Source organism: Peromyscus maniculatus, chromosome 7, assembly GCF_049852395.1.
Source record: "Peromyscus maniculatus bairdii isolate BWxNUB_F1_BW_parent chromosome 7, HU_Pman_BW_mat_3.1, whole genome shotgun sequence".
Taxonomy (NCBI): domain Eukaryota; kingdom Metazoa; phylum Chordata; class Mammalia; order Rodentia; family Cricetidae; genus Peromyscus; species Peromyscus maniculatus.
The window spans coordinates 99,444,527-99,472,135 of NC_134858.1; positions in this window are offsets into that span (position 1 = coordinate 99,444,527).

Here is a 27,609-nt window from a genome sequence, read left to right on the forward strand (position 1 = left end):
CCTTCTGTTATATGTTCAGCCGTGAGAAAGTAGTATCTATGTCTGCTTGCAGCTCACAGCGTCTGGGTAGCAAGGGAAGTAGTGGGGGTGGGCAGGTAGGACTCTGAGATTGGAGGGAATGCTGAACATCAGTGGTAGAACTGAGCAGAAAGTAGTGGACGTTCCAGAGCTAACCAATTATCATTAGCGCCAAGCACAGGGAATGAGCAGGCCACCTCTACAAGGCAATGATGGCCAGGGCAGGGGTCACATGTGATTAGCCTGTGAGTACAGCAAACACAGCCTGGACAGGCAAGTTGGGCACTGCAAAATGGGAGGATGAAACTGGTCCTGACCTGGACATAGTTTGTAGGACATATTGGTAACCAATGTCATTTAGAGTACCTAGTAAAAACACAGTTTTGGGGTGCTATCCTGGGGTGCCTTAGGAGCTCATTTGGAGATACTGTCTATAACAACTGCTATTATGCTAGCCAGGGTGTCTTCTTGTCTTTCCAGTCCTAGAAGTGTACTAGTCTCTATGGCTAAGTCCCTATCTCCTCCAGTGATCATCCGCTTGTCCATATGTTCATTAAATGGTCACTGCCCTCATGGCAGGTCTCCCACTCACTTTTCCATCCCGGGCCTCCCAGTCCTAGTGTCCCAAATGGCTGATGTACTGAGGTTGTAGCATGATGCCCAGGAAGGCCAGAGCTTGACAGTGCCTGTGCCTGGATCACAGAAACCCAGAATCTTGGACCCTCAGCTTTCAGTCCTCTCTAGTTTTCTTTTCTCACAATTTCAAACTGGACTCTGAGCCTGAGGTAGCTGATTCTACCTCAGTGGGAAGGGGTGTTTGGAGAGAATTTTCACCATTCTCAATTTACTAGTAGGAAGTCATATTTATTTTCATTTAAAAATTATCTATCAATCACCCATCTATCTATATCTATCTATCTATCTATCTATCTATCACCTATCAATCATTTTATATAATCATCATTATCTAGCTATCATCTGTTAATCATATATTGATCATTTATCTATCCATATATCAGCAATCAATCTTCCTATCTATCTTCCTATCTATCTATCTATCTATCTATCTATCTATCTATCTATCTATCTTCTATCTATCTATCTTCTATTTATTGATCTATTAATCATCCATCATCACCTATATATCTATAATATTTTATCTATCATTTATCTATCATACACTCATCTATTTTAGATCTTGCTCCTTTGATTTGCATGAAGCAAAGCATAGGAACTAAGAGTACTTGTTTGTCATGGTATCATATGTCTATAATACCAGCACTCAGAGGTTGAGACAGGAGAATCATAAATTTGAGGTCAGTCTGGGATGCATAGTGAAACTCTATCTAAAACAAATAATTACAAGAAATGACTGGTTTGAGAGTTCTTGCTGATGTTGAGTAGCTTTCTTAAAATCCCTACACCTCAGTCTCCCCACATGTAAAACGGGGATAATAATAGTAGCTAGCACATATGTTTATGCCAAGATGAAGTGAGCTAATTGGTGTAAAATTTTTAGAACGGCACCTGGCAAGTTATATGTGTCTCATTAACATTGGGTGTTACTATTATTGGTGCTTGCCTTAAAGAAATATTTATTTGAGAAAAAGAAAATTTTAAAAACCACCCAAGTTTGACTGAGGCCATTCTGTAAAATAATCATCTTGCTAGCCTAACTCTTGGCAAGCCTTCCAACAAGGAGTGGAAGGATGATTCAAATCAGCTTATCTCTTGTCCTGTATCCTTTCATTAGTGAGAAAACCACAGGGAAAAGTTCAAAAGGCAGAGAAAGTGGGGTGGGGTGGGGGGCAGGAGAGTCCCAAGCTGCCCAAACTGCCCAAGCTGAGACCCCTGAGAGGTAGCAAAGGGAAGCGTGGCCTCTGTGATTCTTATTCACACACCATCTGTTTGCTGATTGTGCCCTCTGTCCCTGTTTTCAGGAGCTAGATGTCTGAGCACGCAGAATCGAGGGCCCTACAGACAGGTGGCCCCGAACCTTCATGCCAGAGTTTTCAATTACCATGCCAGTCAATGGAAGAGAGTGGAGGGCGAAAATGAAAATGGAATATTTGGTTAGCGCTCTGACAAGCCATGAATCAAAACCAAGTGAAATTGCTCTGGGGTCTCTCGGCCTGTCAGCCTCCACCATCCATTCTGCTTGCCCCTTAGCTGTGTAATTCCCGTGCAGCCGGCAGTTTGCCTCTCATGGGAAGACAGGCCCTGTGCCCCGTGTTACTGGGCCCTTCCCAGTCTGCTCTGCCAGGTGCACCCCTCAGGCCCAGATAGACAATCTGCTTCTCTGGTTCCCTGAGAGCATACTGCATGTCTGGCTGTGCCACAGAACTGGTGTTGCCAATAGCGTCCCTCTGGGGGGGGGGTACTCAACATTTTCTCACTCCCTGATTTGGGGAGTCCTCACAGGGGTTCTGTATGACCTATATCTGCTGACGGTCAAGGCTAAAGCTGCCTCTGGCCAGCAGGCAAAGGAAAAGGGGCTGAGATTGTCTTCTGCATCAAGAGCAGGAGACCTTTTCTGCCTCCTTCCTCCCCCACAGCCCTGACTGATTTAATACCCATCAGGCCAGAAGCAGAGCGTGCTGGACAGAGAGCCCATAAATAACGGGGTTTGATTGAACACATGAGTGAAGGGATGCTTGGCAAAGAGGCAGGGCTGAATTTGATAAAGCCCAGCCTCACTCAGTGAAGGCTCCAGCATCAAGGGTGTGTGAAGACAGCTTCTTCTGCTTAACTTCTTGAAACTTGTCTTTTTAGTGCTGAGCACAGTCTAAAATGGCCCCTCCTCTCATCTGCCATGGCTCAGACAGTGAACTGAAGTACAACATATCAGGAAGATTAGTCACAGGTTCTAAAAGGTCCTGTGGAGGATGCTTGAGTCAAGGGAGCCCTGGAGGGTCAGTTTCCCAAAAGGGAGACGCCAGTTAGGGCGGTGCTTACAGTTCTACACTGCCAAGGACAAAAGCAGAGGGAGATGGTCCTGTTCACCATTCATTCATGTCCTGGTTTGAGTATGTCGGCCTAGATTAAGTAAGCCTGATTCATAAAAGCATCAGTGGGCCAGAGGCAGTCCTGTAGTCAGTTGGCAACAAGGTCAGATGGTCAGCAGTAGAGCTGTAGAGCAGAGAAAGGCAAGGAACCCGGTTACCGCCACAGCTGTAGAGCAGACCCAGCATTGCCAAAAGAGAGTCAGATGCACTTTGGTTTAGTCTGAGAGTCCAAGAAGAATCAGATTCCAAAGGGCCCATCAACACCCAGGCCATGAATGGGGATAGGAAGCAGGGCAAAGACAAAGCCTGTTTCAGAGCCTGGTCTGTGGCCAGTTCTCTGGGAGGGCCAGTGCTGTGGCTATAAAGCCTGATGCTATCCCCCGTGTCTACTTGGCTGTCCCTCTTTCTATCCCAAAGACACCTTCATCAGAGTAGCACAAGACTAGGGGCTCAGGTCATGCTGGCAATGTCTGGGGTGGGGGGAGCAGATGAGGATCAGTGGATTAAAGTTTTAAAGAGGTGGCTTTGTGTGTTGGTGAGCCTCTGTTAGTAGAAGCTTCCAGCTATCTGCTTCTCAGCCTAACAGGGGTCTCCTTATATAGAGTGGGAGGTTGGGCTGAAGGCGCCAAGGTCCCTTCCAGCCCCACATAGTTTATGTGTCTGTGCGATTTCAGCCAGGTGGATTTCTACCTTGTCATAGGGGACTGATTGCAGATTAGGCTGAGTTCAATGACTGGCACTGGATTTGAGGTTTCAGCTATATTTACTTTACTTTCCTCTTCTGGATTCCTCCCTGTCTCAATGTTAGGCCCATTCCATGGGCACTTGAGCCAATTGTACAGCTAAGTGCTGGAGGGGATCATGGTGCATTACATCGATTACCCCAATACAGCAGGACAGGCTATTTTGGCAGTGAGGAGGCATGAGGTATAGCAGGCTGGTTACTCTAGGGGAAGGGTCTCAGTGTATGGACTCCAATGCCATTTTGCCAGGCTCTGAAGTGAGGCTAAAGTCCAGCACAGATGTCTGAACTGAGTCAGCAACTAATATCATTCAGTGTTCCTTGTTAATCAATAAAACATTTGTTGTTCAGATTTTCCTATGAAATGGTAAATTTCTGTCTCACTGGCTTGGCTGGTTCACATACTCAATAATGCACCCATTGCTATGACCAGCAGGGATGGGATGCATGGGTTGACTAGATCTGAGGCATGTATGGGAGAAAGGAAGGGTGTCTGTCTCCCAGAACCACACAGGCTTCTGGTGTGGGGGCAAGAAGGATGCAACAGAGGATATCAGAATGGATGTTGCAGTGGGATGTGTCTATAGAGACCATATCTGGCTCCCTCCCTGAGCCTACAGCTTGGTTTGGCTTTGGGAAACCATCTCTAGCTCTCAATGCCAGGGGCGGCACACATTGCACCGTGTCTTGTCCTACCCAGCAGGAACTGAGTAGTAGATGGGAGAAAGGAGTAGTTTTGACTGCTACAGAAACTTCCATGTTCAGCTTCTTGGAGTTTAATTATACCTAGTGAGTTATAGAGAATTTTCCAAGTGGTACCACTGGCCTCTGGTTCAGAGACTCCTCAGTGCTGTCCTTTCCCCTCCCAGGAGGCAGGGGCATGGACACTGGTTTCAGAGACCCTTCCCATCTTGGGATGGATACTTAAAGGTGCATTAAGTTCAGAGAGCTTGAGTGTTTTTACTCTTTTGCTTTAATGGAGTCCTCAGATAAGCAGTGATGGATCATGGCAACAATAAAAGGTGATAATGGTCCACATGGTTGGTCCCTTCCTGCCACTTGCAATACTGACACTGGACAGCACCTGTCTGGACCAACACAATAATCAAAGTTGAAATGGCAAAACTCAGCAAAAATGTGATCCAGTGTGGACCCCTTTTTGCTTTTCTGTTTAGCTAGAATTCATTATTATTTTCTAGGGTCTTCTGTACCCATCTACCAAACAGACATAAGGCAAGATGCCTTCAGTATGGGGTTGAGCTAAAAGCTAAAATGTAATGAAAATAAGAAAGAAATAATCATTGTAATATTGTCATTCCACAATGCTTTGTCCAAGGCATTTATTCAATTCTCACAGCAACCACATGAAAGGCTTAATGCGATTAATTTACCTGCTGATAGTTGAGAACTCCTAGTCTTACTCACCCATAAGGGGCAGAGAAGGAGTAACCCAGGTCCTCTGGGCTTTCATCCTGTGCTTTCCCCCTGCTCCCACCATTGCGTTCTTACACCCACAGCAGAAGGCTGACAGCTAGCCTTGTTCATGAAGCTGCATTAGAGTGAGGGGCCGTGGGTGGTTTCAGCAGGCAAGGGGATCCCCAAAGAACCCCTGAGGAGAATCCTAGAGCTGGCAATTATTACCACTCAAAAAAAAATGGAGACTCTGAGGCTCAGAACCACTGTTTGTTAATTTTTATTTTCTTTGGGACAGTATGATTCTATATTTGCTTCAATGATGAAGGAGCCTTCACTGATAAAACAGATGAACTTTGTTTGATTTGGAAATAATTTTCTTTAAAGTTCAAATTATGGTATTTACTCATTATAAACCAGATTGTAAGAAAAAAAATGAGGCTGTTTAGATTAACGTAGTCTTCAAATTTAGTTGGTTTTGTTTTTTTTTTTTTTTTTTTTTGGAGTGACTTTTGCAGTCGGAGATCACTCTCTGAATTCTCTTTATGTCTGCATTTTGTTGCTTGTTTGATATTGACAAAAAATAAAAACAGCTTCTCCCAGTTCCCACAGCTAAAGAGCTACATATTGAAAGCATGGCTGAAGATGTTGGTTTTCTCTTACATTTCACAGACACAGAGGTTTGGAAAAGAAGTAACAGGATGCCTTTTGTTCCAAAGTGGACTCTCTCTCCATGTCTAAGAACAGCCTGCTTTCCTTAATTGGCAGATGTACAAACAGAAAGGGCTTGATGAATGGGTTCTGTACCTGGCTTAAAATCACAACTGTGTGGTTGAAAACACTTTGCAAATTTATGTTATAACATTATGAGATGTTCAGCAACATCATCAAAAAAATCTCCATGGATCTGTCTCTGTCACAGTCACACAAAATTTCAAAGCAGTCAAATTAATTTCATTTAGCCATCAATTCACTTTTTTTTTCTTTATTCATTCCAAAGATTTTTTTTGTGGATTGCCTACAAAGTGCCCGGCTCTGGTCCAGGTATTTTGAGAGTAGCAATAAACAGAGCAGTCCTTGCTCTCTTAGAGCTTGAAATTGAGGAGTAGAAGGAAGGAAGGAAAAGAGAAGACAGGAAATAATCAATAATCCCATAGACATATGAAGATATTTGTCAGGAGATGATGTGATCTTACTGAGAGGCAGGATTGTTAAGGGCACCAAATGTCACTGGAAGCTAAGCAATGGGGACAGGGAATACATGTGTCAAAGTCCCCACCAATAAACGGGCAGATGTCCCAACTTAGGAAACTACCTCAAGAAGAATTGTGATGTATTAATTAATTTAATTATTTGAAAAATGTGTTTATTTAACATTATTATTTGTTTCATATTATTTATTATCAGGGCATATATGCGGAGTCAGAGAACAACTCACAGGAGGCTGTTCTCTCCTTCCAACATGTTGAGTCCTGGGGATTAAACTCAGGTTGTCAGGCTTAGTGGCAAAGGTCTTAACTCACTGAGCTATATTGCTGGAATAAATACTTTTTAAAAGCTTGATACTTGGGGGATGGGTAAGTTTGGGCACACACAAAGTGCACCAGAGACATGAGGACACAAAGAAGACTCACTATGGCCACTAGGATGAAGAAATGTGGTTCCAGGGCGAGGAGAGAGGACCTTAGGGGATCAATTGAGCAAGGTGATGCATGGGGAAAGGTCAGGCGTATTGTTTAAATGTCGAAGACTAATTTCCTCTAAGACAAAACAAAGAGAAAAGTCTCCAAGTAGATCCTGTCTCCAGTTCATGTTAGCTACTTAGACTTGGGAGTCGGCCCTGGTTGTCACAGATACTGATGGCGATGGCTGAATGTGGCTCTTCTGCCTTACCAGCTCTAACAGGTGCTCATCACTTCCCCACTTCGCATTCAGTGATAGGGCACTGACACCTCAAACTCAGTTGGGCTGGAGACGCTTAAACCACAGAAGGCAACAAAGCCTACAGATCAGAGAGCAGGCTGTCCCACACTGGGTGGACTGGGACCTATCCTCTGTTGACTTTGTCTTTGGATAAAGTTTGCCTGCAAAGTTTTCAATTTACAAACTGCCTTGCATAGATGTATGGACCCCTAGGCTTTGCCTTCACCCTGTCACAGAGCTAGACACGATCCACAGGTTCACAAGAGGAAGAGGGGGAAAGGCATTGTGAACAGCCTGGAGAGGCTCAGGGGAGAGTTCTGCTGTCTGCTGCGTGCTCCTCCTGATCGTTTTTGCTTCACTTACTCAATCTGTCTGAAATCCCAGTAATGTAAATAAAGGCAGAAGGAAGCAATCAACCACTTCTACATGAGTGAGAATTTGTTCCCTGTGGGAGTGGAGGAGGGAACTAGATAATTTTGGAGCATGCAGCTTGGGAGTTGGAGGTACTGGAGTTAAGGGCAGGGAGTGTCCTCTGGCTTCCAACATGCAGAAGAGACTCCAAGCTAACAGAAAGTCAAAACTAAGCCACACATTCTCAAAGATAGACCCTGCTCCCAGGAAAGAACAATTTCTTTTTCCTTCTTGCTAGGTCCTGGGTCCTAGGGACTAGAGCAGTGTTGTTATTGCTCAAGTTTGGAAAGTTTTTGAGGGATGTATTCTAGTTACAAGTCAGCTTATAGAGAATACAGTTAGCAACTGCCTTCAGCCCTCTTTGTTTAATCAGAATATTTTGGAAGTTTCATGCAGCCCAAGATGGCTTTACTCAACCCATGTGACAACTTCAGGAATGTCTTATTTTAATTTTGAATTCCTCTGTTGTATGTAGAGACTTCTTATCTGTTAGAATACTTTGTTCTCTGATCACCTCTATCAAATGGTTAATGATGTGAGAACACTACCCCTGTGGATGGTCACTTGGCACTCAAATAAACACTTTCACAGACTGCTAAACATCTCCACACAGCCAGGCTGGGACCACAGGGCTCCTCATAGACATTTTGTGGGAGGAGCCTGACCTTGGATTTAGATGGTCCCTCAGGGGTTCTCTGCTGCTGGCAATTTATTGCTGCATGAAAACCTACTGCAAAATTTAGTGGTTTAAGGCAATAGCCATTTTTTATTGCATTTCATTTGGAAGAGTGGATATGCAGGTAGGATTTGGCTGGCTTTTTTCTCTGGCTTTCTGCAGTATGAGCGAGGTCATTCATTGTTCTCAGCCACTCAGGGGATACCTAGGGTTCAGGACACCAGCATGTTTGACATGGGGTGAATGAAGGCTGGACTCTGCTGTCCTCAGAGGTTTGGGACTTCTTACCTGACAGGCAGCCTCTGTCACAGTGAATGGCACACCAGAACCTGGGAGACGCTTCATTGCCTTTTTTGACCTTACTTGGGAGTCAGGCAGCATCTTTCCCAGTTCCTTTAGTTTACAGTCATCCAGTCTTCAGGACTGTACAGGGTCCAGGGGATACAAGGAGACTGTGTCTCTTGGCTGGATGTGGCAAGATCCTTCTGTGAAAGAGCCCATGGGATTGGGAGATACATGTGGCCATCCTTTGGAAAAAATGGATTGCCATGCCTCAGACTAAAACTGGGCAACTTTGCCTGTTGGCTGCTATATTCTATTAAATAGTAGTCAAAAGTATTGACTGACAGGAGTTTCTGTTAAATTAACCAAATAAGACTGAGCTTTAGTTCAGGGGCTGGATTAATTTCAACCTGATCATCATCCTCCCTAGTACACTAAATGATGAAATCCAAATCCCGATGTTGCAGTACCCCCAGTAGCTTGTCAATCATCTTGAGAGTTGTCATAAACATCCTAAAATATTAACATTAATTAAGTGATAAATATTTACCATTTATGCCTTTGAGGATTTCAACATTGTTACAGCTGCAATCAGACAAGCTATGACAGGGTAACAGTCTCAACTCTTGAAGGGAAATAAAACAAAACCAAACCAAGAATCACAGATGTATAGTATCCTCCACATTGCGTATGGATAGAATTCATAGGAGTGGTTTTTTTTCTCAAGGCTTGGGGTGAGCATTCGGGCAAGTTTCTCTACAGGCAACTAGTTACATCTCTTTAATTGAATTTGTTTTTCCTCTGAGAACTGACATTTTCTCCTTCTTGCTAAATGACTTCTGTGCACGCCGTTGCTATTCCATTGTCTCTCTCCCACAAGCAGAGATCAGGCTGGTCACATGTGTTGCTGAATGTGCACGTCGCTGTCGCTGGTTGACACTGTGCAGCTGCATGCCCTGTTCCTGGGGGCCATTAATAAATCGAATTTGATGATTTGATGACATAACCTTTAGATCTGAAATTGCAGTTGTACTGGGCTGTCAGGAACGGCTCCTTTTGTCACACATTGCTTGGGCTTATTAGAAAACATGTATTACTCTTTGGTTTCTTGAGAAGTCTTTCTGGTGTATTTAAATAATTCTTTGTGCGAACATATTTGAAATCAATTGAATCGCTCCAATTGTCTTGATTAAGCTTCCCCCACCCTTTCAAACTTGATATAAAGGTGTTTGACATAAAAAAGAATAAATTGAATACTTAAACATTTAAGTAACTGGGACATTTTGGTGGTAATTTCATATTTTTTTTGTAAATGTAAATTCTTTGTAAATGTTCTTCAAATTTAACAAATGAAAATAGTTGCAGATATCTATAGCGAAGAACTCTGTGTGGTCTGGCAGCCTAAATTTGGGAACACTCTGAACTTTCTTTGTTCTTACTTCTCTCTCATCAATCTGTCCCTTCCAGATGCCACTTGTCCAGAGCCCAGAAAGCACATGTCAGAATCTTCCCAGGAATACTACTTGATGTCAACTTACTGATTGAGTCTGTGTGATAAGAAAGCCAGGCTGGTAGGGTATTTTCAGGCCTGGATTGCTGTGAAATGCTATTCATTTAACTAAGGGCCTACTGTGAGCTGAGATCCCGGAGAGAAAGTGACATTCAGGTAAAATGGAGTAGGAAACGTTCTTCCCACTCAGGGAAATGTGGAGTATTTTCCAAGACCCTGAGCCTAGAGCAGTGAAGAGCAAACCTCTCCTTGTCAAGCAGAGCTCCCTTCAGTTCAATTCCACCAGCAGCACACTGTTGTTTCCTTACCCACAGACCCGGGTCTACTGAATGTTGCTGTGCCCTTTCTGTTCTCGAGGGAAGAGAATGTGAGAAAGTTCACACTGATCATTTCTCTCCCATCTCAGAACAGTGTGTTGGATTCCAACCACATCCTGTATCTTACTTATATTTTAACTGGTTCTAATTTCATTATTGATTCCTCCTCATGGTGTGTGTGTGTGTGTGTGTGTGTGTGTGTGTGTGTGTGTGTGTGTGTGTGTGTGTGTGTGTGTATGTTTGTGTGTGTGTGTGTGTGTGTGTGTGTGTTTAAGGAGTCTCAAAAATACTTGGGAATGATCTCAGTTACAAGGAAAGAGAGTCTCTGACTTTGCAAATGTTTGTGTCTTTAACGCTGTCAATGTTAATTGTTAATTGGTGATCAGTGTCTACTACACAAACACTAGAAAATAAAAGTTGGAAACAGGGGCTAGCCTGTCCATCGTTAGCAATTTGCGTGGTTACCTTTCTGCTCTTCTACTTTGCTCTATGACCTATTTTTCTCTGAATCAGATTTATCTCCTTTTCTCCTTATACTTTTCCAAACTGTCCCTTTTTCTAGTTGATATTTCCCTGTTCTTTATGCTTATTGCAATCTGTGCCTCAAAATAAACATCTCAACAGCATAGGAGGGCATGTGATGAGAGAGAAGAATGCATTCCCGCCCACCTCCACTCATAATAACATATTTCAAAGAAAAGCACTTGTGACTTTTCTGGCTTTCCCTCTCGTTCTATAACTCTAAATGATATGCTTTGCCTTCATCACTTGCTGTCTTGGTGCTAAGTGACACTTTAAGTGTATTTATTGATTTCCCATTATAAAAAAATAATAAGTTTCACTTGCTTTCTGCCCCTTCTTATTTTCAAATTTTATTTGCCCTGTGTTTAGCTCTTCCATCCACTATGTTCAAAACTCAAAATAGCATGGCTGTCTTTCTCTCTTGGTTCATCTACTTACTAACTGACTGTTGACCATACAGTGAGAACATTTCTCTAGCCCTCTGCCCTCCCCACCTCTTCTGTTCTCTATTTCTGCTGAATCTACCTTTACTTTTCTGCTGTTAAGGTTATGATGTGGGTATCACTAAGCTTTCCACATTTTGTTTCGATTGATTCCAAAATCAAAATAGCCAGAAATACTACTTATCTTACTATATGTATTATCTTACTAAATGTATTGTATAATTAGGAGTCTTTTGGTGGGATTAAATCCACAGAAGAACAAAAGTCATTCTCCCCAAACCTACATGTCTCAAAGGAGGATGTTGAAAATGTCATGTCACACACACACACACACACACACACACACACACACACACACACGGTTGTTTCGTATATAGTTGACTTTTTATTTTAGAATTTCAAATGTGAGATTATGCAGCACTTTGTAGGGCTGTCTATTCCTAAGAAGAATTTTCCAGGATTCTTGCACAGCAGCCATTCCATGTTTTGTTTCCATTGCATTCTGGGACTTTTTGTTTCTTCATGTTTTTCTTATCTTTTGAAATTGGTGTAAAGTAAAATGACTGACTTTTCCTTTGTGGCATCTGTCCCCATGAGTGCTGACATGGGTACAGGCTCATATAACCAGCACCAGCCTTCTCTCCCAAGCCATCTGTGCCGTCCCCTCTAGTCATGTGGTCCTCACTCCTGAGACAGAGAACTACTGGTTGCTATTGTGTTGTGTCTTCCAGATGTTGGGTAATGTCTATAAGCCCTTGAGATGGAGTTCTTTGAGATGGAGTTCTTTGAGATGGTGTTCTTTGAGATGGAGTTCTTTCATGAAGCGTAATGCCTTGAGATTCATCCATGTTCAACTTAAACAAACAGGTGATGCTTTTCTGTTGTTGAGTCATAGTTAATGTTCCAGACGTACCATAGTTCACTTATCCATTCACTTCTTAAAAGGCTTTTGTGTTATTTCCAGTTTTTACTCAATTAAAATGTATCTGCTATAACGATTTTCACACACATATACAGATATAATGATAATTTAAGTGGCATTATCATATATGGGGGATAAATCCTCTCTCAGATACTATCAGACAGAAAACCCAGTGCCAGGTGTGGGTTACTTCCCTTTGAGTTCCTGCTCAGGGGTGTCCCATAGTCGCCCAAAACAGTACAGGTGATTACCATTGCTCTTGGTTACCCTTCAGAACTTGATAATAAGACGCTGTTGATGAAGATAACATAAAATATGAAGAAATCAAGTTGATAATGACCTGGAAGCTTCATACCTACTGGCTAGTGCAGAAAGGTGTTATGCACATTACTGAAGGATAAAAGTAAGCAACAGTCTTGCCCAGCTGTAAACTTTACAAGCTAAAGTAGTGACTGGCTTGCTAAGGTATGCTCATTTATGCAACAATGGCCCAAACATTGTAGGAATAATCAACTTCTTTCTAATCAAACTTAAGGCCTATTCCACAAGATGTAATTCATACCTGGCTGGTACTGTTAACTGGACCAAGACCCAGGGCTGAGTAGGTCATAGACCTTAGGGGACAACCTACAATTACTATTCTGCTAAATGAACATGAAATCCAATTGCCCCTAGATTCTTATCTTTATATCTATAGATTAGTGTTGCTTTCAACCCTCATCAGAGAAGCTTCTTTTTGCAGTAGATGACAATTAATGTAGAAACTCACAACTGGTCACAGTGAAGACAATAAGAAACTATGGAGTGTTCAGATCTAAGTGGGACCATTTAAGACCAGAAAAACTCAACAGTTTCTATATCACACTCCTTATTGCCAAGGCTCAGGGATCATTGTAGAAAGGGGTACAATGACTGTAAGAGCCAGGGATGGCAAGGGACTGCTGCAAAACAGTGTGTTCTGGACATAACAAGGATCATTTCACATGTAAACTCACAGCAATTATAACAAAATGTGCAAGGCCTGAATTTACAAGGTCAAACCAGCCAGAATCCCAACATGGATGGGCAGGGGCTCAGGAAGTCACCCCCATCTGAGGAGGTACAAACAATTGATGGATGCTGGGGGAAAGACAGTCCTTTTTTTCAAAGGTGAAGCCCTTGATAGGCTTTTTATGTTCTAGTAGGTGGCCCTAAACCCAAGCACAGATTGGCAGCAACAAATGAACTCCGTGGGCTTAAAAGAATATACATGACATTGGGAAGGAAAAGTGGCGAGCTGAGGATAAGGGAGTTGTTGGGTGGGATGGCGTGTAAGGTGGATTTTATTAAAACTTGCTACATGCATTATGAAGTCATCAGACAATGAAAAAAAGAAAAAGCTAAGAAAAAGTTTATGTTGTGAATACTACTTTACTTCTCTAAATTAAGTATTTAGGAGAGGTACTGGTGTACCAAATGATGGGTATACCTTTATGAGGAACTGCCAGAGTATTTTCTGAGGTCATATTAGGTTAGGGCCTACCTATAGAATCCCATTTTACCTTAATTACCTCTTTAGAGTTGGTACCTTCAAATTCAAATGTCTTTTGAAGTACAGGGCTCAACACATTGCCATGTTAATTTGGGAAGGGAATTTAACTTTTAGCCACCTCTTTATTTTTCTGTGCTGCATTATATCTTGTTCATTAAAACATTTTAGTTGGATATAATTCACATATCTTATAGTCACAATTATACAACTGTCTAAATTCTGTTTATTGGTAATCCCTCCTTTTTTGCCACCTCCTTCAGTACTGTGCAGCCATTAGTCTACTTCCTATTTCCATATACATAGAACATTCCATATATACATGGAATTATGTAGCATGTGCTCTTTAAGTTTCATTCATATTATTGCATGTATATGCATTTGTTCTTTTTATTTCTGAATAATATTCCATTGTGTGACTATATTATATATTATGCATCAGTTGATAGGCAACATGGGTTGTTTTTACCATGTGGTTATTATGATTGATGCTATTAGCAAATAACTGGCAGTGAAATTGCTATGTCGTGTAGCAAATCTGTATATAACAACTTGAGAAATTGTCAAAATGTTTTCCAAATTTCTGTACCAATTTGCATTCTCATTAGCAGTGCCTACACATGTTAAGGTGGTCACTTCTTCTATGTTAGGTTTTTCTGCCTTTTTCACTCCAGAAACTAGAGTGGCCATGTGACTTCTCAGTCTGGTATTTGTGCAGTTTCCCCTTGAGTAACGATGTCACACATCTCCCCCCACCTTTCTGTGTGTCTTATATGTGTGTGCGTGCATGTGTATGTGTGTGCTTGTGGATGTGTAGACACATACATCAGGGAATGCTGATGCAGAGCAGAAGAAGATAACACAGTGTCTTCTTCGATTATTTCTCCATCTTGTCTTTTAAATAGAGTCTCTCATGTAACCTGGAATATGCCATTTAATTAGTTAGACTGGTCAGTGGCAAGTCCTAGGAATCCTCCTTTGTGCTGCCCATCCCTCAGTGCTGAGGTTTCACACTGCGGTGTGAGGATCTGAACTCAGGTCCTCATGATTACACTGCAATCACTTTACCCACGGAGCCATCTTGATATCCCTCACCTTTTCATGGCTTTCTTCTACTAATATGGTATATAATGACTGACTGATAGACAAATCAACTGTACAATTGTGGAATAATTCCCATTTGCTCATAGTACATAATCCTTTGTATGTACTTGTTGATTCAGTTTGCCAATATTTTGATGAGGATTTTTGCCATTATATATAAGGAGCATAAGCTAATAGTTTTCTTTTTTTTTTGTTGGTTTGGTTTTTTGGTATCATGGTAGTATTGGCTTTGTAAAACAAGTTGAGAGGTCTGTCTGTTCTTCTGGGTTGCAAATGTTTGATGCTAATTATCTATCAACTGTTTGATTAAATATATTACTAAAATCATTTGGAACTTTTCCTTGCAGTTAGATTTCAAATTATTAATTCATTATCTTTTACTTTTTTTACATTTATGTGGTGTGTGTGTGTGTGTGTGTGTGTGTGTGTGTGTACATATGCCATGGTGCATGATTGCTGGACAACTTGTGGGAATCACTTTCCTCCCCTCATCATGTGGGTCCTAGGAATTGAACTCATGTTGTCAGACTTAGCAACAAGCCCCTTTACCTGCTGAGCCACCTGGCTGGCTCTAATTCACCGACTTTACTAATGATAGGGCTACTCAACCATCTACTTCCTCTTGCTCAGGATCGTGTGTCTTCCTAGGAATTTATCCATCTTGTCTGAGTTACCTAATTTATTGGCATCCAGTTTATACAGTTCACTTTCACTGTGCGTGTTTCAGCGTGTCTTGTCATCACTCCCCTTGTTCACACTTGTTTTTAGCAGTTGCGTCTTTCCTCATGTCCCCTGGTTGGTCTGTCAATGTTGTTGATTGTTTCAAAGCACCGACTTTTACTGTCATTGATTTTCTTTGTTCTCTTCTATTAATTCCATTAATTTCCTCTGCTCTCTTGTTTTCCCCTTTCTGCTTGTTCTGGGCTTCGTTGCCTTTCTTTCCCGGTTCTTTTGTCGGAAGGTTAAGGTATTGATTTTCCATCTTCCGTCTTTACAGTTTGCTGCTATCAATTGTTGGACACAGGCATTTCATGTTATAAACTTTCCTTTTAGGTGCCTCCTAAGTTTTGGTGTGCTTTGTTCTTGTGTTCATCCATCTGAAGATGTTTTCTAATTTCCCTTATGATATCTTATTTCTTCTACTTGTTATTTAGGAATGTGTGATTTAATTTCCACATTAAGAAAATGTAAAACACACTTTCATTCATAACTATTTTGAGTCAGGATTTTGCTGTCCAGTATAGGCTGGTGCCAAACTCATGATCCTTTTGTCTCAACCTCCCAAGTACTTGGCTTGTGGTTATATATGCTGTAGTTGTTTTTCTCATTTCACTTAATCATAGTCAAAGTAAATAATTTCAGTATTTTTATATCATTTCATGGTAGTTATATTGTGACGAAGTCTTATCTGTATCCCAGGCTGGGTTGGAACCCACTTTGTACCCCAGGCTTGCTTAGACTCAGCAATTCTCTTTTTTGATCCTCTCAAGTACTGTGAGTACCATGTGAGCTGCCACCCCAATACTTGAAAATTTCTTGAAGCTTTTTTATGGCCAACACTTGGTCTGTTCTGGCAGGTCCAAGCCCTCAAGAAGACTCTCTGTTATGCTGAGATTGGGTGGAATGTTCTTGGATGTCATTAGGCCAGTTGACTCTTGTATTCTCTGTTGCTTTTCTGCCTCTTTGCTTGGTCTGCTGTTAAGTGACCCTCACTGATGCCTTTGTTGTCATGCGTGTCTTCAGGACTTTCAGTGTTTGCTTGCTGTTGTTTGGGACTGTCTCGTTGAGTGCTATTTATTTCCAGCCATCTAATATTGATAGAGTTCATTAGGTTTTAGGAAATGCTTTCTCTCTGTATTGAAATGATCAGATGGCCTTTCTTGCCTTTATTTCCTTACTAAATGTGCAACCTTGGAATTCAACTAGGTCCTGATGCATTTCTGTGCTTTCCTGGAATAGTAATGATGTTTCAGGATTTTTCAAATCTAAATCGTGAGTGATATTGTCTTTCTCAGATTGTCCTTGTTGGAATTATATGTCAAACTTACAGTAGCCTTATAAAATGAGTTGTGAGTTGTGAGAATGTATGTGTGTTTCCACATGTATGTAAACATGTGTGTGTGTGTGTGTGTGTGTGTGTGTGTGCAGAGGATAACACTAGGCATCTTTCTCTACTGCTTTCTACCTTGTTTTTCAAGTGAGGGATGATCACTGAACCTTGAGTTTATTAATTCAGCTAGGCTAGCTGGCCAACAAGACCTGGGAATCCTCCCTTTTCAGCCTCTCCAGTGCTAAGATGCAGGCATGGACTGACAGACCTATTTTCTTTTAATGTAGGTACTGGCTGGGGTTTCAACTCAGATCCTTATGGAGCCTTATGGCAGCTGGGGCATCTCCCCAGCCTCCATAAAAATATTTTTTGAATTTTTCTTGATTAGTTTTCTATTTTAATCATATTCAACTTGTGATATTTATTATAATTTCATTATCTGATATTCCTTATACAATTTATTAGTTATTTGAGAGTTTTGTACTGTGTGTTTTGATCATATGTAGCCCCTCACCCAACTCTTCCCAGATCCACCCACTTCCTTACCCAATGACTTTGTGTACTTTTTTCTTTTTAGACCCATCAAGGCCAACGTGTACTGTCTGAGTATTCTCGGATGTGTTGTCTTCCACCAGCCTGTGGTTGACTTATTAGAAGCTACACTGTTAGAGAAACTTACCTCTCCAACTCCTAGTGGGTAACAGTTTCTGATAGCTCCATGACTAGGGGTGGGATTTCATACTCAACTCCCATCTCCATGCTGTGATTTGGTCTTGCATGGACTCACACAAGTCTTATACATTCTGTCCTAACTTCAGTAACCTCACATGTGCAGCTGCATAGATGCTTTTTCCTCGAGGTCATCTACTGCCTCTGCTCCCACAGCCTTTCTGCTTCCTCCTCCATAATGATCCATGAGCCTCGGGAGGAGGAGGTACATGTGTTCCATTTGACAATCTCTTATTCTCTGCACCTTCTCCAGCAGTGGGTCTCTGTGTTATCACAATCTACCACAAATAGAAGCTTCTTAAATGAAGGTTGAAAGATACATTGGTTTATGTTTATAGCAATAATACATTAAAAGATAATTTAGTACTCTATCCATCTGGAAGAATAATAGTAGTAGAGTCTCCTTTAGGGCTTATAACCTGTCTAGCCATAGGTTCTTAGCCCAGTAATGGTGCCTCGTGTGGGTTTCATCTTGTGGAGCAGAACTTAAACCAGATCAGAAGACGGTTGTTACCTGATGTTCATGCCACCATTGCACCAGTGGGCATTTCTTTTGCAAGGCCAGTCATTATTGTAGCTCACAGAGTTCCCATCTATATATGATTGATAATTATTTTTCTCTTCCAGTAGCTTGCATAGCACTTCCAGCACCACGAAAGCTAGCCAGTAGGGATGAAGCTTCCAGGTCAGAACCAGTGCAATTTCTACACTTTGTTTGACTCAAGTATGTAATATCTTTCACAATAGTTTCATTATCTAATATTCTTAACCCTCCAATCCTACCTGCTCATTTTATTTGTTGGTCTCATTAAGTTAAATATTTTTCCATGTTTTAAAAGCTTCATTGTAAACCCACATTTGCGTGGTTTTATCTATAGGAAACTTTTATGTAGCTTGTATAGAAGTTACATTGCCATAAGTGAATTTTTAATAAATGGTTATCTACCAGCTGGTCTGAGTGTATCAGTGTCCCGAGACCATTTTTATATGTGCTTGTAATGTCAAGAGGTCTTTCAGAATGCTTGAATTCGATCCCTAAAATCATGTCAGCATTAGCCCAGGAGTCACTGTGTTCCCACTGAGAGGCCAGACCAGGACAGACAAACTTCCTTTAGTCTTCCCTGTGCATTTGTTCTGATGTTTTGGAATCTGCCCTTTATTGGGATATGAAAACCTTTCAGGAACCTAGGTTTAGTGGTTTGGGGCGGCAATCTCTGTTCTATTTCTCATCAGAAGAAGGGACCAGACCTCACTTCATTTCCAGGTGGGTCATTAAAAGCAATCCTCTGTTACTGAAACTGAAGGTGCCGTAGGGCTGCCGCAGGAGCAGCTCAGGGTTTTAGCTGGTGTTTTGTTGCTTTTGACACCTGGAATTTCCTTTATTGAGACCATTGCTCCCCGTATACCAGGATACATATAAATATTTTAGCATTTGCAGAGGGTTTTCAGATGATCTACTCCAGACTATTTTTAGAAATGAAAGTTGTACCCATTTCTTTTGGAGGGGGCTTTGCTTTAATCAAAGAAATATAATTCAGAAGGAGAGAGTAGACAGAAATCACTTGATCACTATAGTTGTAATTGCCCCTGGCAAATTTCACGGAGCAATACCTTCTAAGAAATACTCATTGAGAACTGGAGGGACTCACTGGAACACCCTTTTCTAAAAGGGAGCAGTGAGCCCACAATCTATTCATTTGATTCCTGTAAGAAGCCCTATCTATAAAACCCAGACCCTGAAGTCCTGGCCTGGCTCTTGCAGAACAAACCAAGCACATATTCTCCCTCAGTAATAGAAGACTTTGAGTCTGGTTATGGACCAAGGCTAAGCTACTTCCCCATTCCTAGCAAAGCAATATGAATGCCCAGCTTTTATTAAGCCCACATTCTTCTCTTGCCAACGAGTAAAACCTTATAGCAATGACAGAAGTCACTTCCTTGTAGGCACAGAGGTAGGTCTCATGTTCCAAGAGGTTTGGATTCCGTACAATATAGTCCAGGATCATTCTACAAAAAACTGAATGTCACTACCCTGACAGGCATGCTTTGTACACATCTGCAGAGAGGCTGATAAACAGCTCTCTCAGTTGATCATTGGCTACTGAGTGCTCCAGATGTGAGATGCTGTGATTTGACTAGGAATGTCCTCACAGGCTCTTGTGTAAAACACATGGTCTTAGCTTGATCCCCAACCAAGTCTTCAGAGGTTATGGAAACTTTTGGAGGTGAGGTCCAATTGAGAGAAACTAGGGCATGCCTTTGAAGGTTGTACCCGGGCGCTGGTCCCTGTCTTTTCCTCTGTAACCTATTCACCATGTGATGAAGAAGCTTCACCAAACACTACTGTCATGAGGTTATTCTTCCCAAGAACAAGGCACTAAGCAACCATGGATTGAAACTTCAGAACCCACAAACAAATCTTTAATACCTTGACTTGTATATGGCAAAGAAAAAGATACCCATACCATGTAATGCTTCTTCCTGGGCAACTGCTTGTATGGACAAGGCCACCAAACACAGATAATGACCCTAGACAATGATATTTTTAAAAAAATCATCAAGGTCTGGTTAGAGCTATAGCTTCCTAGACAATAGGCAAAGCAAAAGGTGCCTTTAAGACTTTGCCTCAGAGTGTTCTGTTCAGTGAGATTGCTTGCTCAGTCAGATTGGTAGATTCCACAATTCCTTGGTGGACTCAGGTTAGGAGAAGTAGGGCTCATTAACAAGTTAATGGTAGTACTAGAATCTGTTTTTTCTATTCCGTATGTGTTAGTTACTTTTTCTCCTTGCTGCAATAAGACATTCAAGAAGCAACAATTTGAGGAAGGAAGGAATCATTACTGGCTCACAATTTGAGGGCACAGTCCATTGTTATGGGAAATTCATAGAGACAGGAGTGTGAGGCAACTGGTCCCATTATGCCCAGTCAGAAAGTGGAGAGCAACAAATGCTTGTGTTCAGTCCCTATTCTCCTTTCTATAAAGTCCAGGACCCCAGGCATAGGATGGTACCCAGAGTTAATGTGGGTCTCCCGCTTCAGTTAACCTGATCTAGATAATCCCTCACAGGCATGCCCTGCCAGGTGATCCTAGGTGATTTTAAATCCTGTTAAAGTGCCATCAATATAAACCACAACACCTTGATTCTAATAATTTAATTTAATGGGCGAACATCATTAAAATCTGTTGGATTTTATGAAAGCATTTTTTTTTAATTGAGATACACATGGCCTTTCTTTCCTTTTTTTTCTTACCAAGCATGCATCCTGGTATTCAACTTGACCACAATGCAGTTACCCTTGCTGTGCATTTCTGTAATAGTTGTGGACTTTTCTCCCTAAATAAAATATTTGCTGGGCGGTGGTGGTGCATGCCTTTAATCCCAACACTTGGGAGACAGAGGCAGGTGGATCTCTGTGAGTTCAAGGCCAGCCTGGTCTACAAAGCGAGATTCAGGAAAGGTGCAAAGCTACACAGAGAAACCCTGTCTCAAAAAAAAAAAACAAAACAAAACAAAAAAACCCCAAAACAACAACAAAACATTCCCTCCACCAGGGAAGGAAGAAGCCTGCAAGGCTCATGGAATACACAAAATTTTTCATAAGGCTCACAAGCACCTTGCCCAAGGCTCTAGAATCAGCAAACAATTGCTAAAAGAGAAGAGACTCTTCCATGGAGTTGTCTGCGAGTGGAGCAGTAGAATCCTGGGATGTAATTCTTGTGAGGCTGCCAAGCCTGGTGACCTGAGTTTGATGACTGGAACCCACAGGGTGAAAGAAGAAACACTACTCCTGAAAGTTATCCTGACTTCCTCATGTGCACACATGCAAGTAAACAAATACAATAATAAACATGTTTACAATTTCAAAACTTAGTATGCTGTAGTTTATATATTTGGTACGAAGAGCAGTTCTCTAATTATCTAGTCGTAAATAGTGCTAGAACTAGAAATCCGATCATCTGGGGCTTTTGCTATTGTTTTGCTTTGATGTTTGTTTGTTTTGAGACATGGACACACTATGTAGACCAGGCTAGCCTTGAACTTACAGAGATCCTGCTGCCTCTGCCTCTCAAGTGCTGGAATTAAAGACATGCATCACAGTCCTGATGTATGGTCATCTTTTTATATTAAATGTCTTATGTCATTTTAGTCACATGGTTTTTTTGTCAAATAACTTTGGTTTTTGCATTTTTAACTTGCATATTAGCAATGCCTTGACTTAATGCCCTTGATGTATATCTGACCAGTTTTGTTATATTTTTAATATTTTCTAATCTGCCATTTCTTCAAAGATTTGTTTATCACTTTTAGTTGAGTGTATGTAGTTGCCTGCAGAGATCAGAAGAGGGAAACAGATTTTCTGGAGCTGGAGTTGTAGACGGTTGTGAGCCATCTGATGTGGGTGCTGGGAACCTGTCTTGAATCCTCTGCAAGGGCAGTACACACTCTTAACTGCTGAGCCATCTCTCCATCTCCCACCTCAGCTGTCTTTATGATTCCTCATTTTTCTTTAGCTAGCTTTTACAATATTGCTTTAACCTTCATTCTTACTGTTGGGAATGGGCTTTGGAAGTTCATACCTATTTTTATTCTGTTGTTATTTAATTGTGCATATTTTCTAAATATAACCACTGTCTTCCTGTATCAAACAGGAGATAATTTTATACATACACTCATCTGACACTCACAACATCTCACATTTGCATGGAATAATCCAGCCTTTGTGACAAAGGCTTTGTTTTATTTCATATATTGTGTATTTTCCCTCTTATATGTTATGACACCAGGCACCATCCCTTCTATCAAAGTGGATTTACTCCTGACTACTCATAGCTGAGCTCCTCCCCAGGCATTGCCAAGGTTTTATCCTTGCCCCCCAAGGAGCCCAAGACAATGGGCCAAAAATTTCTAGTCCCCTTGCCAAGGTTTGGGCCACCTTTGAAGGTCATGTTGGCTTCAAGGGTCCTCTTTCTTGCAACATTATCTAAAGTTCCACTTTTGCTGCATCCTATTTCTGTGTCCCTGACTCTCTTGTCAGCCTTCTTCTCAAGAGCACATTCTCATAAACCACTTGTATGCAATTCTCCATCTCAGATCGGCAGCACCTGGGTTTCCCTCAGGGTATTCTGCTCCTAATCAACTGCTGTCTATATACACGAGTTGGTTAACGTGTATATCACAGAATTCACAGGCCCACATGCAATGTCTACACATGAGTTGTTTGTGCAGATTTAGGCTGAGATGGAGAAGAAACAGTCACATCCATGCTTGTGTCCAGTTGGTGCAGGTAGAGTCTCTGGGGTGTCCAGGTGGGACTTGTTGCCACTCCGGTTAGGTAAGCATCTTCTTTGTTTCTTTTCACTCCTGATATGGCTGAACACACAGTGTCTGTCTGTTCTCAGGTCTTACATGAGAAGCAGCTATGATCATATGATTGGCCACAAAGCCCTGCCTCTCTGAGTCAGTTTGCATTGAGACAATGCTCAGCTTCCCATCACTGAAGTCCCCTAATGCCTTTGTTTAAGGCTGGTTAACCCATCATTTCTGATGCTGCCTCCGCTAAGTCTGCCTCTTAATGCTGCCTTCTAAGGACCCTCAATGACTGTTTTGTGCTTTGTTTTTATTGCCCACAGATGAATATCTGCCGCAGCATGTGAAGGGAAATATGAACAATAATTTATTTCCTGCTCATATTCAATTTATGCTTTGAAATTTTATAGCATAAACGTGGAATAACCATATTTTTGCTAACCATATTTTTTCTGACTCTGTTATAACTATCACATTCCTTGGGTGAAATTCCTCTCCATGTTGATGTCATCCTGACGGGGAGCAGAGAAGATAGCAGAGGGAGCTCTAGGGACAGTAAGGAGAGTTGTCCTGTGTGCCAAAGAATATCTGCCCTTCATCCAGCCAAGTGGGAGGCTTGTGGGGAGCAGAGTCTTTGTACATATGTTGGAGGTGAGGGGACATTGGGAAGAATTTTGGCTTTGTAAAAGAAAAGAGTACTGAAACTTCTTTGTGAAGTTTGGCCTGGTTGCCCCAGAGGACTGTATGACATGGTGAGGAGCTGAACAAGGGATTGCGGGACAATACAGGGACTAAGACAACTGCCTCCAGTCCACCAGTCTCTGATGCTGCATACTGAAGACAGTGTGCATTCAGACATAGATATATGAAAGACAACCACAGTCGTTTATAGACAGTCTAGCCAAAGGACCAGTGGAGTCCAGAGGCCTGAGCTCATTCACTGTGAGAGTCACCTGAAATCAGAGCTACACTGATGTTTTTAGTTTCTTGCTACCCCATGAAAGAAACTAACTGTGTTGGCTGGTGAGAGTGGTCTGCTCCTGGGCCTTTTCTGCTGAAGCCAGGGTCTGGCTACAGAGCCTAAATGCCCCAAAGCAACTCCATATGCCCCAGTTCCAGAGGACTTGGCAGGAAAATATTCTGGGAAAGCTTTGGGATACTCTCACATGACTCAGTGAGGGAAGGTTTCCTTCACTGTTTGTGGCAATTTCCCTCAAAGATCTTCCCTGATTCCCTGTGTTTTCATCTTCCTCTTAAACATCATAATTGAAATCTGAGAAAGGCGGCAATTGATGACTCTTGTTTCTTGTTTTATTAATAACCTGTTCTATTCATGCCTTCTCCTATTTTTCCACCCGAGGAGCTCTGTTGGGTTTGTCATTTTATACTATGCACAGATCTGGTCTTCAAATGTCAACAGAAATTCTGCAGAAATAGATTCCTATTTCCTCTGCTGTCTTCACCTAAATATGGGTATAGTTTTGTAGTGGAGAGCTCCATGCTGACAGTTAGTTTGAGTTTTGGGGTGCATCTCTATGCTAGTCCTCTTAATGGAACTGACTGCTCCTTCAGAACTCCATGGCTGAGCTTGGTTCTCATTCACACATTGCACAGTGTCTCTGAATATACTTCCCTTGAATGAACTTCTTTTTGTCACACATATTTGACTACTTTCCAACCTCTGATGCTCTTCGAGTTCAGACAACTCCCATGGGCTTAAGCTCTCATTGAGTTGATGGTACCTTAGTCATTGGAGAGATGGTTGGGAGGCAAATCTTAGCTACAAGAGATCTCAAGATAGTCTACTCTTGGCCTCCTGCTGTGAATTTCTGGTTCCTCTCTGGGGAAGAGCCTGCTTGTACTTTCTTGGTCTTTCTTAGAAAGCACTCAGTCCAGCTAGATGACTCCTCTCTTAGCTTAGCACGAACCACAGGGAACCGGACTCCTGTGGAGCATCATAGCAGATGGCCCAATTATACCTTTGAGCTACTGTCACTGCCCCTGACTCATGACTCTGCCCCGTTCTCACCTTCTGACATCCTTTCTACTCGTTCTGTCAAGTTCTCTGACATTAAAAAAAAAATGCCCTCTGAGCTTTTGATCATTAGCACACTACATTAGCATCTTGATTAAAAATTCAATGGAATCTACATGAAGTTGGTTATTCCTGACCCTATTTATTTTTATTTTATTTTATTTTATTTTATTGTTTTTCGAGACAGAGTTTCTCTGTGTAGCTTTGTGCCTTTCCTGGAACTCACTCTGTAGCCCAGGCTGGCCTCGAACTCACAGAGATCTGCCTGCCTCTGCCTCCCGAGTGCTGGGATTAAAGGAGTGTGCCACCATCGCTGGGCTTTATTCCTGGCCCTATTGCTAGGACCAATCAGGATAAATAATTTCTTTGATGCTGCCCTAGTTGTGAGGCAGAGATACTCTGGTCAACTAGAGATGCAGCATGACAGGTCACATGATTGAGACTATACATTTCTACAAGAAGAGTCTTCTCTAGTGTGCACACACCAATGCAGAGGAGACACTCCAAGATTGTCCCTCTGGCAGACATATTCATTTGGTAAGTGCATTAGCTTTTTTTCTTGCTGCTGTGATAATTTACCCCAAAGAAGCAACTGAAGGGAGGAAGGATTTATTCTGGTTTACGGTTTGAGAAGGCACAGTCCACTACTCCAGGAAAGACATGAAAATGGGAGTTGCTTTTGGTTATGGCAACAAGAGCACGAGGCAGCTGGCTGCATCATGGTGGCAGTTAGGAAAGAAAAGGGTCAGGCCGGAACAAGGTCAACTATAGCTCCTTGGCCATTCCTTAAGGCCCTACAACTAGGTTTCACGTCTCTAAGTTTCCATAACCTTCCAAAACAGCACTACCAGCTAAGGACCAAGTATCGAAACTCATGGAAACAGTTCACATATGAACTATTAACAAGATTGATCCCTAACTCCCATAGGCATGTGGCTATCTTATATTGAAAAATCCATTTAGTCTAACTTCAAAGTCCCCATGATCTTATAGTTATGACACTGTTCAAAAGTCTGAGGTCTAGAGTCTTGTCTAGGACTCAGGGCAATCTCTTAAAGTAAACCACTATAAGAAACAAACAAACAAACACACACACATTCAAAACAAAAACAAAACAATGAAAACAAAAAGAAGTTACATAATATCAGCATAAAATGGCACAGAGTCAATATTACTGATGAAAAGACAGGAATAAGAACATAACAAGAGAAGAGCAGCACAAATCAAGATTAAAAAAAAAAAAACTAGTGGACAAATACACATCCCTGTAGCTACAAAGTCTGGCATCTTGGTGGGATACTTGGTAATATTATTTAGGACCAGGCAGATTTGTTTAGCTCTTCCCCTACTGATCTATTGCCTGGGGCACACAGAGCTCTCTTATACTAACTTCTCCATGTTTCTGCAATCTTCGATGTTCTGGGGTTATCCATTACAACATAGGTTTTACCATAGCCAACCAGGAGGTCCATGTAGAGAATCCATCCCAACCTAAGTGACTTTCCAGAACAAGCCTCCATGATACCCCTCCTCTTGCATTTTGCATGCCTGAAAAATCAGCACCATGTGGACGCTGCTGCTGCCCAGTTATGCTGGCAACTTGGGAAGTAGCTTGCCCCTTTTAGGCCATGACTTCAGCACACTAATGCTTGCATAGCTGAACTGTTGAAAACTTTTCCAAAAGTGTCCGTTTTGAGGCAGAGAAGCCTTATGGAGGCTGTATCCTCTCAGCTACTCTCCTTTACGTGAATTTGTATTTCTACAACCTGAATACTTGGATAGATGGTAACTTTCTTTTCAGGCTCCATTCCTGCTATTCCATTGCAGAGTGTGAAGTTTCTCCTAATCATACTAGTCTCTTCAGTGATCATCATTTCTTTGTCCTTATCTGCTTAGCCTACATATTTAAACTCAATCAAGCTTCTTTCCTTGACAAACAACTTTAGAAACCATTCAGCTTCAGTTTCTTCTATCTTTCTCAATATTCTTTCTCTCCCACTCAATCAGCCTCTTTCCCTCTCCCAACCCTTCTTCCTCTAATCTCTTTACCTTTCATTATGAGTCTGGTTAAGAGCATGAGCACAACCTGGATTTTAGTAATGGCTTAAAATGTCCTTGGCCACAAAAATTTGTAAATTCATTTTGAATATAGCCCCACCAGATTTCAGGATGTGGTGTTGTGGAGTATTTTTCTCTTGGCATGACATGGCTATTACCATCTTAAGATGGTAGAGTAGCTGTGATAACCTGCAAAGTCCCCCACAAGAGTGGGTTTGTTGACATTCCCTCAGAGCTGGAGGGCATGAGGAAGATCATTAATCCTCCACCTGGTATGACAGTCACTCATTTCTCCATGCTGTGTGTAACTCTGCCCTAGCTGTATGTGGTCTTGTGAGGTGTAGTGTATATAGGAAGAAGACTGTCTGAAGGGGGAACTCAATCTAGACAGCTTCAAGAAGTTGTTATCCATGCAGGGTGGAGCTTTTTGGTGACACAGCTGTTTTGGAGGTCATCATCATTTCTGTTAGTAACCCTTCACTCATAGTTCTGTAAAAAAAAAAATCTAATAAACATTTTCCCACCAAGTTGGATTTGGATGGAATAATTTCTTAGATCTGTCATTGGTGCCCAAATCTGAAGTGAACAGACATTTGTTCAGGTCTCTCTAA